Source organism: Callithrix jacchus, chromosome 4 (genome assembly GCF_049354715.1).
Source record: "Callithrix jacchus isolate 240 chromosome 4, calJac240_pri, whole genome shotgun sequence".
In the NCBI taxonomy this organism is placed as follows: domain Eukaryota; kingdom Metazoa; phylum Chordata; class Mammalia; order Primates; family Cebidae; genus Callithrix; species Callithrix jacchus.
The window spans coordinates 156,083,848-156,098,667 of record NC_133505.1 but is presented as its reverse complement, the minus strand read 5'-3'; the positions used below and the strand labels follow the sequence as shown (position 1 = coordinate 156,098,667).

General features: G+C 40.4%; 1 protein-coding gene across 9 annotated transcripts in view; it reads right to left on the bottom strand.

The window, feature by feature from the left end:
* Positions 1 to 12,679, bottom strand: part of TAB2 (TGF-beta activated kinase 1 (MAP3K7) binding protein 2) — a 96,759-nt gene extending 84,080 nt beyond the window's left edge. For 6 of the 9 annotated variants that reach the window (XM_078370281.1, XM_078370282.1, XM_008995222.6 and 3 more), the window contains exon 1: positions 11,540 to 12,004. The gene's annotated coding sequence lies outside the window, so the exon portion shown is untranslated. Of the gene's footprint in view, positions 1 to 10,771; positions 11,102 to 11,539; positions 12,005 to 12,206 lie in introns of those variants that run through there. The other 3 variants (XM_035296931.3, XM_035296933.3, XM_054254509.2) reach the window with 2 other exon arrangements.
* Positions 12,680 to 14,820: the final 2,141 nt, after the last annotated feature.

The window sequence follows — 14,820 nt, the reverse complement described above, 5'->3', positions numbered from 1 at the left end:
CTACTGCTTCTACTTTCATTCATGTACCTGCTCAAATGTTATCTAATAAGAGAAGCCTTCTCTGTCTCCCCCATATAAAGTGAAGTCTTTCTCTTTCTCCTTCCACAGAACCTTATAAAGAACAAACAGAACTTAAACATCTTCCTCACCTGTTGCAACCCTGGTCTGTTCTGTATTGGTGAACGTTACCATCACAACTATGTACCCAGGAACTCAAGGCAGGGCATGTGCAATCTTCACAGTTTTACTTCACACTCAATATTCCTTTCTCAAACACATTACCTACTCTTCTTAATGACTCCATTATCAGAGCCTTAATTTGGGTCCTAATCAACTCTCAAACAGATACTTAAATGCCTACCTCTTCCTCCCAAGCCTGGCTTTTTTCTAAAGTATTTTCTACATTACAGTCAGAGAATCTTTCTAGAATGTTAATTTAAGAACTGTCTTCCGTCATTTGAAAGATGCAGTCAAATCTCCTTTATGTAGTACACAGGCATCTTGATGCTCTTTTTTATTTTCCACCTTATTTCCAGCTAACCCCCCACTGGTACCTAATGCACCATAGAACCACTCACAGTTAGTACACACATGTGGACTTTCCTACCTCCATCCTTTATGCATGGTGTTTCTCTTTGTCTAAAAAGACCTCTCTATCTGCAACCTGTAACTTTATTCCTTGCCTATTTGATACACACTCAGATTGTCACTTTTCCTAGGAAGTTTTCCCTGTCATATCCTTTCAACCCTTGCTACATAGGAGATATTGCCTAATCCTCATCCATAGGAGATAACTACCTCCTATGGACTCCTATTTTGTTTAACCCTGTCACGGCATCTATCACAGTATATCACATGTGTTTGTATCTATATCTCTTAAGGACCAGAATTGTATCTTACACATCTGTCCACTCCTTTGACCTAGCAAAGTACTAGCACACAGCAGGAACTCAAATCTATTGGGTAAGTAAGGTAGTTTGAATAATAAAGAATGTAGAGGCCAGGTGAAGTGGTTCACGCCTGTAATCCCAGCACTTTGGGAGGCCGAGGCAGGTGGATCACGAAGTTAGGAGATAGAGACCATCCTTGCTAACACGGTGAAACCCTGTCTCTACTAATAATACAAAAAATTAGCCAGGCATGGTGACATGCACCTGTAGTCCCAGCGGAGCAGGAGAATCGCTTGAACATGGAAGTCAGAGGTTGCAGTGGACTGAGATTGCGCCACTGCACTCCAGCCTGGGCAACAGAGTGAGACCCTGTCTCACAAAAAAAAAAAAAAAAAAAAAAAGGCAGAGATGAGACACAATGGAATAATGAGTAAGGCAAGATTTCTTGGGTTAGCCAGCTATTCTGCACAGGCATGTCAGAGGGCATATGAAACACACACTATTGAGTTTTAACTTTTTTTTATCACGATAGTCTATAAAAGTTGATGTACTGATAGCTTGGTTTGGTTAAGATCACCACTTCAAACTTCCTGTGAACCAGTTATCTTCAACAAGAGTCCTTCTTGTTCCATTTAAATTACAGCAATGGCTCTGCCATCCTTTAAATGTATGCCACTGTTCATGAGGGGAAAAAAATCTCATGAAAAGAATGAGTATGTCTGATGCAGGCCAAACAATTACCTTAGCTAGACAAATCTCAAAGGGCATTCAATACGTGTCAATGCACATTTATATGCCAATAAGCAGAATCGCCATATGCGGAAGTGGAAATTTTCTTCTGAAATCCCCATTTCCATGTGCTTATTTTTCCATTTCCTGTAAAATCATCATAAAGGGGGCAAACAGTACTTTGGTCAAGTACAATTCAGGTACATGCTAATCATAAACAGTAACAGTTACTCTCAACGCAAATGATAAAATGTCTGTATTTCTAGCAACTTTTGACGTGGATCCCTTGGATGTTTTCTTGAGCATATTTTCTCACAATTCTAGTAACAACTGTGACACCTACGTACATCTGCAACATACAGCTGCTTAACTTCTGAAGAGCAGATGCTCATGTTTATCAGGTCACTAACTGCCTTTTAAAAATTAACCAAGTTGCGAGACTCAGTGGCATGTCATACTCCTACCTACTTGGTAAGCTGAGGCAAGAGAATGGCTTGGGCCTAAAAATCAAGACAAGCCTGGGCAACATAACAAAACCTCCATTTCTAAATAAATAACAAAACAATAAATAAATAAAATTAACCAAGCAACTATGCCACAATTTGTGCTAAATGAATTAAATGAAACATTTAATTTGTCCTAAATTTTTAAAAAACGACCATCTTCTTGCCTATATTTTATAATGATGACTAAACACTAACAGAAACCTACACTTAGGAAAGGCTAGTTTAAAAGAAAGGGATAAAAGACAAAATAGTCCATAGAATGTCAAGAAGCAAATATCTATATCATAGGCTTTATGCCATTGATCCGAATATTAATGTTTAAAGGGCAGTTTTTCCCACTTAAATTTTTATGCAATTATTAACTTTGCTGAAAATAAAAACTCTTGCAAACAACAAAAAGGCAAAATTAATTTGCTGATCTAATTATTACTGATACTAAGTAACCCATCAAAAAGATTTGAAAATGTTAGGTTTTCTAAATAATGGTATTTGATCAAAACAAAAATCAAACTTCTGTGCATAACACTTCACACTACATGTTGACTTTTGCAACAGCAAAAGCTAAAAACAGCTCTAAAAAAACAAGGCTAAAAAGACCAATATGTACCTTAAAATTCTTTCTGCCATAATAACATGTCATTTATCCTATGATTAATGGTTGGATCTCCTGACTATTTGTGCTTCTGGTTTTATTTTACAGATTGCACAAAAACTGCACATGTGTAAGACTAAAGGGTATTTATTACCTCTAGGCTAAGAGATTTCATGTATATACCTTACAGAATGTTCTAAGCCTATGAACTTAATAAAATGCAATGAGTTTTTTAAACTTTTTTTTTGAGATGGGGACTTGCTTTGTCATCCAGGATAAAAATTTTTCTTAATTTACTGAATAAACCAGTGTAATTGTTGTAGAATATTTTGCTGTAATAATCAGTATTGAATGCTGTTTGTATAACTAATATTTTAAAACATAATAACACCACTTGTTTATTCTTTCTGGTACTATATACAGATAACTTATTACCAAAATATAAATCCACTGCTGTAAGTGCTGTTAAAACAGGCTGGGTGTGGTAGCTCACATTTGTAATCCCAACACTTTGGTGGCAGGCCAAGGCAAGATGATTGCTTGAGCCTAGGAGCTTGAGACCAGCCTAAGCAAAATATGAAGACCACTTCTCTACAAAAAAATAACAAGTAAGCTGAGCATTGTGGTGCACATCTGTAATCCCAGCTACTCGGAAGGGTGAGGTGGGAGGATCGCTTGAGACTGGGAGGTCAAGGCTTCAGTGAGCTGTGGTTGTGCTACTGCACTCCAGCCTGGGCAACAGAGTGAGACACTGTCTTAAAAAAAGAAATATAAAAGTACAAAGATCATTATACAAAGATAAAGTGGCAGAAGTTTTGTAGTATTATATTGAATTTCATATTTGATGTGTTTTCAAAATCTTATCCATGTCAATTTTCTAATGCTTTTCCTACAAAAGAACTAAATTATAGATCTGTGAACTAATTTCAAATTGAAAATGCAGCACAGGCAAGAAAAATACAAAGAATTACCTGCATGTTTATTTTGTAGTTAAAAAATAATGGTGATGTTTTGTTTATTTCATCCTTGTTCTAAAGAGTTACAGTAAATTAAATAGTATAGAAATTCTTTTTCATTCTATTTGTTGGGAAAAATGAAGTGGATAGATATCCTGAAGAAAAAAATCTAACAAAGCAAAATTCCACATGTAAAATTACTTCCCATTATTGAAGCTACATATCCTAATGTAACTATGTAAGGTAGGTATTACTATATGTATTTTTCTAAAGAAACCTCCTTGGCTCAAAGAATACGAGTGATGCCTAAGACCACATAGCTGTAGTCAGCAAGAGAATTCAGATTTGAACTTGGGCTCATCTGATTTTAAAGCCCAGAACTTTTCTTATTATACTTCACTGACTCCCAACATGGTAAAATTAAGACATTTAGTTAAAGTGGTGGAGGCCAAGCAGTTGACAAATTAACAAGAGATCAACTTAAAATCAAAAGTAGTATTTTCCTAATTTGGGCAACAAAGTGAGATTCTGTCTCTACAAACAATTTTTTAAAATCAACTAGGCACAGTGGCACACGTTTGTAGTTACAGCTACTCCGGACGCTGAGGTGGGAGGAAGGCTTGTGCCCAGGAGTTTGAGATTGCAGTGAGCTATGATTGTGTGACTGTACTCCCCCCCACTCCCCCAAAAAAGAAGCAGTATTTTCCAGTTTAAAACCAGGTAAAGTCTCTTCTACCCCCATGGCCTCAGTTCACATCAGAATTATTGCTTTGGTTGATTTCTCTGACTAACCAAAGCTTGCCTGGCCTGAGGACAATGTTTTGCAAGGTCAGGTTGCTGAGTTCAAGTTTTCATTTGCATTAGCAAGTATTTCTCTCACTGATGAGGAATGGAAAGTCACTTCCCTGAATTGCCATTGGCTCTATACTGGTGAATCAAGCAATATCTTCGGCCTGCTTCACTGGCAAACTGACAGGTAGCAAACTTGTGATGTGTTCAATTTTGCTAACATTAAAAAGGTAAGCATTAAGATATTAAAGGTCAAAAATGATTTTCCTTAATATCAATAAGAGTAAAACTTTAAGCTAAAATTCAAAATAAATTAATAACATTAATGATTCAGATGATGGCTAATAAACTGGGGAACAAAAATTTACAGATCAAAAATTACTCTTTCACACACACTTTAATGGATTATTTTAGACAATTCTATTAATAACAATTGGCATTCACATATTTCTACCAAAATCTCTGCTTAAATCCCCAGTCGTATACTCTTGCTGCTTATCTCTCTCTCTCTCTGCAGGACTTTTCCAGCCTCTACTTTATTATCTGGCTTCTGTGACTTGTACTAGGAACACTGGTACTAGGCCGGTTTTTGTTTTTCTTCTTAAGTGGAACAAGAATTCCATCTTCTTTTAATAAGACAATTAAAATACTACAAATTCTTATACTGCTCTTGTCTGTTGTACTTGTTTGTAGGTAAATCAGACTTCCTTTCTGAAGCCACTCAACTGATACCTTGTAGGAATTATTTCTTTCCTGTAATAGACTGTTTATGTTCAAAACAAGCAAACAAAGAAATTACAAGAGTATAAAATATTCAGTTGTATGTATTTCTATCTCATTTCCCAAATAGACTGTGGCATACCAAATACTAGAATGAAATACTTTTCATCCTATTTATTCATATTCGAATAGAAAGCACACTATACATGCTTTGCGAGGAACTTTTTAAAAATCCAAGAAATATTTTGGGTAAATTACTAAAAGCCTCAGAACTTGTCAGAAGTCTTTAAGTTTGAAGAAATCTAAAATTATTATTGTTTAGGTATAGGATAACTTCCAACAAAACAGGAAGAAGTTGACTAGTACAAAGATTTAAGCATCTGAAGAATGGTTACTATGGAGATGGGAGGTGAGATGGTGGTGGGATGTTTTCACTTTTTAATGAAAACATCAATATTTCCTGTATCACAGAAATGTAAGTAAACGACCAAGCTATTTAATCCAAAAGCCAGGACAAATCTACACTTTCATTGAAATAATATTCAAAAGATAAGATAAACCTGTTCTTTAACAGTTAAGCAAATAACCATTGATGAATTTTCTTCTACTCTTTTAAAAACTGCTATATTACTTCTTCACTTTGATGCCATCATAGAAATAGTTCATTAATGAAGACTAATCTAGCTACAAATAATTGATCTCTTCCTCTCAATTTCTAGAATATTTTTTAAATTTTTGGCTAGATTCAAAAAATAGCATTTAAAAGACTGCATAATAATATCTTCATCAGTGCTTAAAATTAAAAGTAGAGATTCCAGTGCAGCCACCTTTCAGACTCAGGGGTTTATTACAAAAAGAGCTGTAATTCACAGAAACATTATCACTAAGAACCATTCAACATTTAACACATAGTAATTCTTGAGCTCTTAACTACAGGCCAACTACTGAAAATATTGTGAAGTAAAGACTGAAAAAGACATGCTCTGCCCTTGAGATGCTGTTTCGTGATCTTCCAATCTAAAAACCAGTATTGCAACTTTCATGGTTATTCCACTTTTTCCTCAAAAATCCCATTCACAATTTGAGTTATCTTTGCAAAAACTTTCCTTAATACTTCATATAATAGAATCTCTGAATTAACAAGTAAAATAAGGACAAAAGCAAACATTTACTCTGTGCTTACTATATGCCAGGCATATAGTACTGTACTGTTTTACAAGTATTTACATGAATTGGAATTTTGTACAATATTTATTGTTTACTTGTTAAAATGCTGAGATCTAGCTTATCAACCTATTCAACAAGCTATGACACAATGTTCCTTCACCAGAAAAAGATATCGTATCAATTTACACAGAACAAGCTCAGAGAAACTAACAATTGTAATCATCTCAAATCTAGTCCCAAAACTATTAAGTGGTAAAACCAGTATTCAAAATTCCAATTTTCTACCCAGCCATAAAACAGCTTTCTGAAGTACTAACAATAGAAAATAGCTGTTGAAACTCTGTAACTCTGAAGCACAAATACAATTGTGTTCTGAAATTTGAACTGTATTCTTAGAGGAATCATTTTATGTATGGGATAGGTTTTCCTTTTTGAAATCAAGGATAATACCCATTACAGAGATTTTAAAAAGATCAGTAAGCAATGTTTACTCCGTAATTCCCTTTTCTGTTTTTTCCTGCACAGTACTTTTTTCTCCCAGGCATATTACATTGCACTCATTTATTAAGTCTTTCACCACTAAATGTAAACTATATGAAAACAGCTATTTTTGTCTGTTCTTCAATACGGCACCTCCAGCATCTAGAAGAGTCCCTGGCACATAATAAGTGTTCGATAAATTTTTTTGAAATAAAGAAAAACTTGGCACACAGTAGGCACCCAATAACTATTAGTTGCTTTCTCTTTATTATGTAGGCCGTCACTCCCTGGGTATGATAATCTGAACTGGAATACATGATTAGAAATGAAATAAAATTAAAAATGAGTAAGGCAAATCAAAAAGTCATATTCTCAGCAAAGCCTCATTTATGAAGCATAAAGGTAAGGGGGTGTATGTAAATTAAATTTTGAACAAATGCACTTTTAAGTGCCAAAATTTTCATAGACATCTTTTATTAATACAAACATACATAATTGGCCGGGCGCGGTGGCTCACACCTGTAATCCCAGCACTTTGGGAGGCCAAGGTGGGCGGATCACCAGGTCAGGAGTTCAAGACCAGCCTGGCCAACACGGAAAAACCCTGTCTCTACTAAAAATTAGCTGGTCATGGTGGTGAGCACCTGTAATCCCAGCTACTCGAGAGGCTGAGGCAGGAGAACTGCAAGACCAGCCTGGCCAACATGGTGAAACCCCATCTCTACTAAAAATACAAAAATGAGCTGGGCATGGTGGTGAGCGCCTGTAATCCCAGCTACTCAAGAGGCTGAGGCAGGAGAATTGCTTGAACTAGGACCGGGGAAGCGGAGATTGCAGTGAGCCAAGACTGCACCACTGCACTCCAGTCTGGGATACAGAACAAGACTCTTGTCTCAAAAAAAAAAAAAAAAACAAACAGAAACAAAAACAAAAACAAAACAAAAAACCATACACAATCTACTTTGTGATAATTCTGACTTGGATGTCCTGAAACATCACTTGTCAGCTGACACTTCTCACTGTGCTCACTCCTTTTCTAAGGAACAGGAAAGCAAGCAAGCATGTTCTATAAAATGAGTCAATAAAAATCCAAGTGAAAATCTAAGTGAAACACATAACCTCAATATAGTAGCTGTGTTATCATTATTCTGGCATCTTTTTCTTATCCTAGGAGGCTGACTGAATGCAGGTAAAGTACCACTAACTAGCACACAGGCTGTTTTGAGAGATGGGATACTTAGAAAAAGATAGCACGCTCCTGCCAATCTCTAACTCTTTAGTTTTATCAAGATCAGTCAAGTTTAGTGATTAACTAAAGAAAACATAAAAAGTTTAACTCCTAAGAGTACTAAGTAAGCCACATCCTTGATTTTTTAGGACCGGAATCACAAGAAACAAAATGTTTAATAAGTATTTTGGAAATATCAGCTGGCGGCAAATACATATGAACATGCATACATTTAAATTTGATATAATTTCAATGTCTCCAAATCCTTCTCATTTTAATACAGAGGGTTTTAAATAAGATGACATATACAGAGTGTCAGAACCTATGAAACAGTTCAGAGACAATCTCCTTCATACAATTCAGCATGATCATCTTCCTGTGCTTGGCAGCCACTGCTACCCACATCTCCACGTTCCTAGCTGCCTAAAACTGCTCATCTAATTCTCTACTAGCATCTTATCTTCTGTCTCTCCTCCTCCTTATAGCTGTTTTGCCCAATCTTCACATGTGGCTCTATTATTACCTCATAGTCCTTCTATTCTAGAGAGACCCAATCTTAAATCAAATAAAGATGACATAAGTGAAACAAAGGAAAAGGGCTACTAGTGTTCTCAGGGTCATGGAAACCTGGCCAGAGATATAATGGAATTAAATTTTGATTTTTGAGTTACAGTTTAATTTATGAACTTTACATATTGTAAAGATTATCAGGAACTTTCCCCCAAAACATCTATAACAAGGCAAAAATTCTCTTCTAAAGTATGATGATAAAAAATACTTTAGAAGAGATCTGTTTATGTAAGTCAAAAAAATGCTGTTTTAGAAAACAGACATTCCTCAAGGACTTTCTCTGCATGTAACTCATAAAGTAAAACAGCTTACATTATACATATTTTTCAAAATGCAGTAGGTTCACAGATACATATATGTGCATTTCATTCTAAACAATATTTTGTGAAAAGAAATTTTCCTTACTGGGGAAATTATGGAAGTAGAATAAACTTTTATTTCCACCAAGACACAAATGTCATTAAGACATTTACCCAAGTGTAAGATGTTAATAATACTAATGAAGCAATTCTCAATACTAACCTAAGTGGGGGTCTGCCCACATAACTGCAGAGTTTAAAAACCTCCTCATTTCATTAGGTGTAAAAGCACTTTGGGAGGCTGATGCAGGTGGATTACCTATGGTCAGGAGTTTGAGACCAGCCTGGCCAACATGGTGAAACGCTCTCTCTACTAAAAATACAAAAATTAGCTGGGTGTGGTGGTGAGTGCCTTGCAATTCCAGCTACTGGGGAGGCTAGGGCAGAAAAATTGCTGGAACCCGGTAGGCGGAGGTTGCAGTGAGCCAAGACAGCATCACTGTACTCGAGCCTGAGCAACAGAGCAAGACTGTCTGGAAATAATAATAATAAATAAATAATTATATTTCAGTCTTAGTAATACCCTTAGCTGAAGGCAAGCACTTTTTTTCCAGTAAATAAAGGACCAAGTGTAGGTGCAATTTTAATCAAACAGGATTAGGTTAAAATTTATTTTTCAGAAAGTAGGTATTTGATGAGGTTCTGATCATCTTACTCACTTGTTAATGAGTCACTAAAGCACAGGTTCTACTATGAGACAGTTCCCTAAAGACAGTTCAATAGTAGCATTTCATCAGTGTCCTTAAGAAAATCCTTTTAAACTCAGGAAAAGTTACTCCATGCACACAAGAGAAAGAGAGAAAAAAAAATGGAGTACATTCAGTGACTTATTTATCTGTAATTGACATATTCAACTTTCAGTTTGATTCTTGAAAGACTTAAAACTTAAGCACCCTCTATTAGAAACTGATATAGACTTATGGGGGAAAAACCCAAACAGAAGTTCTGAATCACTGGAATTTTCGTTCTATTTCCTGTTAACACATTGACAGTACCATCCTTCAACATATTCCTTCCATACATGTTTTTTAAAAGCTGTAGAATCCTTAAACTAACTGTACCCTAATTTAGCCTAGAGCTCATTTGTCTAACAATTCTTCCCATTGTTTCTAATTAAAATGCTCAGCCAAAGCATATAATAAAAGAAAAGCAAGTCTTCCTTTATTAGAAACTACCATGGTTTCAAATTTTAAAGTTTCAAACCGTCAAAGTTTAAAATCGTGACTTCATTGTTACAAAGAATTTAAAGATATTTATGAAAAGGTGTCAATACTCTGCTACTGTATGTAGAGTGCGGTAAGCAGCAGAAGCGAAAAAAAACTGAAAGCAAATACCCTATTCTATGCCCACCAAAATTCCCGGCCAAATCAGTAATTGCATAATGATCATTATAATCTTTACCCTAAAGTGAAAACAAAATTCCCTTTCTAAAATGTGCATCAATCTGACCCCAAAATTTGACACTTTACAAACTTACCTAAAACAGACAAAATGGATGCAAAATTATATTGCCGTACAGTTGCTCTGAATACGATCTTAGTATTCAAGAACTTTCCAATGAATAAGGGCACTCAACAGCCTGCACTGGGGGCCTGAATTTCATGAACTACGGAGAAACCCCTGTGAAGCTGCAAATTCCCTCCACTCTCCTGGAAACTCCTCTTATCAGAAACATTTGAAGAATTTCTCCACAACAATTAAGCTGACTTGAAGAATGGAACCCTAACATCTCAAATATACTATATATGGAATGAGACATGGCCAAACACATAAATACAAACTCACACGGTCTCTGACACTTCGGTGTACAACTCTGCCTGAACATCCCACAGCATCAGCAACAGAAAGATCCACCTGTCACCTGTTCAGCAACGCCAAGAGACCCTTGCAGCCTCCCTGCCCCAACCAAAATCGTAGGGTTTGAGGTTGACGGGACAGAAAACTAGAAACATCCAGTGAGTTCTAAGGGGCCACATATTCATAGCAGGGCTTGCCCCCCACTTCAAAGTCGTCTGCAGAAAACCAAGATCGGCAAGGAAACGATGTTCTCCCCCACTCCGCCTCACCCCCACATAACTGACTTGTGTCTCTCCCCAAAACCCCCGCCCCTAAGTCATCTTTAACCAGACCTCGGCTCCCCAAAAGGAGATTTTCCTCCCCCGCCCCCACCTCACACACGCCTGGGGGCGGGTCGGGGGCGCCGGTGCAGGGAGGGGCCCTCCCCAGCCCCTGGCGCCCTCCCCCACTCGGGGCTCTCCCCAGCGCTCGACTCCAATGAAGCTCCCCCTCCCCTCTGCACGGACGCCCCGCTGCCCAGGCCCGGCCCGATGTTCCCCACCCCCACAGGACTGGGGGAGTTGGGGGGCCTCCCTCTCCGCCTCGCCAAAGAGGGAAGGAAAGAGGCGGAGGGAAAAAGAGTGCGAGTTAGAAGCGGGCGCCCCGCACGGGCCTCGCGAGGCGGCAGAGCCCCTTCCAGACCGAGTGGGGTGCGGGGCGATGAGGGGAGAGCCGGGCTGGGGATCCCGCCGAGGCCCCGCAGCGCTGTCCGCTTACCCTTCGCTGCCGCCGCTTCCCCCTCCTCCTCCTCGGCCGCCGCCGCCGCCTCTCCCACTAGGGCAGCCGTCTCCACCGTCGCCGCCGCCGCCTCCGCCACCGCGGCCACCGCCAGCGCCGCCGCCGCCTCCGGTTCCACCCGGCAGGGGGGACACCTCAGCCCTCCCTCCGTCCCCGCTCAGCCCCCTCCGCTCGCCCGCCGCCGCCAACTCCCTCCGGCCGCTGCCGCCGCCACCACTCGTGGCTGAGGGGGAGGGGAGGGGGTCGGGCTGGGTCGCCCAACCGGCGGCTGCAGCAGATCAAAAACCAAGGCTGGGCGGCGTCGCCGCTCCCCGATCCTCGGCTCCGGCTCCCTCGGCGTCCCCACCTCCCTCTGCCCCCACCCCCCTCGCGCTCGCCTGCCCTCCCCCCACCCCCCCAGCTCTCGCTCGCTCTCGCCGCGGCTCCGCCAGCCCAGTCCAAATCAAAATACTGTCACACAATATGGCGGCGCGGCGGCCGGCAAACACCGCGAGATCTGCGGCCGCGGCTGAGGCGGCGGCTGTGACTAGGCCTCCCCCGGCAGAGCCGCTGGGGAGCGGCCGGCGGCGGCGGCTGCGGCCGGGGGATGCTCTTCCTCCGCCCCGCACCCCTCCCCCGACATTCGCAGTCTCGACGCCCGTCTTACCAGGGCTGGAGGGAGGACGCGGGCCGCCGCCTGGCGGTGCAAGGGGACCGCCGGTGCCGGCAGCCCGGGGAGGGCTGGGACCCCTTTTCTCGACCGGGCCCCCATCCTTGGGGGTGGGGTGCGGGTCCCACCTCCCGCCACGGGGGCCGCTAGCAGTTTGGGTTGAGGGAAGAAAGGAACTGAACTCGAGTCCCAGTCGCACTTCGCGGAGGGGCTGGCCGGGTCCGGAAGCGGGTGGCGGGACCTGCCGGGCGGCCGGCGGCGCAGCGCTCGTGGGGTCCGGGGACCTGGCGGGACCCCGGGGCGCTGCGGCGGCCGAGGGGAGCAGGTGGGCCCGCGGCGGAGGCAAGCGCCCGGGCGCTGTGGGCCGGGACACACCCCCTTGGAGCCCGAACGCACAGAGGCCGCTAGCTAACGGAGGGACCCGTGCGGGAGACGTCTTGCGAGCCGCACAACTGGCAGCTTGTAGACTCGAAAAAAAGTATCGGCTTCTGACTTTTCTTGAGCAGTTCGGGGGGGAAAAAGAAATCTAAATGCTGCGAGGGTTTCTTTGCTTCGATTTTATTTTAATTGCACTTTCCTAGAAGTCCTAGAAACAGAGCCAAAGACACTTTAGCTTTGAGGGGAGACGGGACTTAAAGTTTCTGTCTCCTTAGAGATTTGTTTAGTTTTCCCCTAGGGGGAGAAAAAAACGTATTTAACACTCAAGACATTTCTCACAATGTAAAATATTTATTTAAAAATTCTAGCGCTTTTCGTGGTGTCCAAAACACTAGGGCATTTTTCTGCCCCTGTCCAAAATGTCCATATCCCTGCCAGTTCCTTCCTTGAGACAATCCTTACTCCCGAGAAAAATCCTAAAGGACCATTTTTATTCTTTTATTTCCAGTGTAAGCGGTGTAGCTACAGTGAGATTTTTTTTTTAATGTATCTTTTACGTAGTAGAGCGTTCCCCACAGTTAAAGTTCCTTCTCTCCATTTCCTTTTTTCTCACACATCCTTTAAAAATACCTGAAATCTAGGCTATAGCACCAATTCAAATACTTTGCCACCAAAAGCTGCAAGTGCTTATTGTTTACAGTATCAGTATTTAATTATTTCCTCTCCATTGGTGATATTAAGAGAAGTAAAAGTAGATTAGGATTTACAAAATTGGAAAGATTCTAGTTTTATTCACTGGCAATAAGAAATCATTAAACTTTAATACTTTCCATCAGTTGTCTGAGGAATTATTTCCATACTCAATGATAAAATAGTTGATTAAATAATTTTAGATTGAATCCATTAAGTAAATTTCACTTGTCTTTGAAACCATTATAAAGCACAGAGACAACAATTGCTTTTGAAATGGTAGGATTATGTATTTTACGCAAATTTGAAAAAGATTTATGGGATGTACATATTTTAATAGAAATATAGACTTATGAGTAGGTCAAGTCCAAAAACCAGTGTGGGGCAGAGAAGGTATGTATAACATATATCCTTTCACTAGCAGTGAAGAGTTTTAACTTAGATCTATCTAGTCATGGGGAGGCGTCAGACAAACCTAAGTAGAGGAAAATAAAATATAAAATAACTAGTCTGTATTCTTAAATCATGGGCAATGCCATAAAAGACAAAGACTGCAGACTAAAAGAAACTAAAGATGTGGCAACACAATCCAATATGTGACCTTGAACTGTATCCTTTACTGGAGGAGAAAAACGTTATATAGGACATTATTGGGATAATTGATGAAATTGGAATACGGACTGTAGATTAAATATATCAATGTTAAATTTCCTGAATATGTTTGCATGAGAATATCCTTGTTTATAAGAAAAAACACTGAGATATTAAGGGGTAAAAGAACATGATATATGTGATTTTTCTCCCAAATGATTCAGAAAAAATAAAATATATACATGTACATACAAACATTTCTCATGTATGTCATACACATATTTAGGAAGAGGATACTGATACAATTTAAAACTTGGTGTTGAATCTGGGTTATTTTTAAAGTAAAAAAACTAAAATTTGGTGGATCTGGATGTTTCTGTACTGTTTTTGCAATTTTTTGGTAAACATGAAATTATTGCTAAGTAAACAGTTTTTTTTTTTGAAACCCAAGAGTTTTTTTTGTTTGTTTTTGTTTTTTTTTGAGACGGAGTTTCACTCTTGTTACCCAGGCTGGAGTGCAATGGCGTGATCTCGGCTCACCACAACCTCCGCCTCCTGGGTTCAAGCAATTTTCCTGCCTCAGCCTCGCGAGTAGCTGGGACTACAGGCGCGCGCCACCATGCCCAGCTAATTTTTGTATTTTTAGTAGAGACGGGGTTTCACCATGTTGATCAGGATGGTCTCGATCTCTTGACCTCGTGATCCACCCGCCTCGGCCTCCCAAAGTGCTGGGATTATAGGCGTGAGCCACTGGGCCAGGCCAAAACCCAAGAGTTTTAAACCTCAGAGAGTTCTTATACCTCACTAAGAGGAGGAATTTTTTTTTTTTTTTTGAGACGGAGTTTTGCTCTTGTTACCCAGGCTGGAGTGCAATGGCGCAATCTCGGCTCACTGCAACCTCCGCCTCCTGGGTTCAGGCAATTCTCCTGCCTCAGCCTCCTGAGTGGCTGGG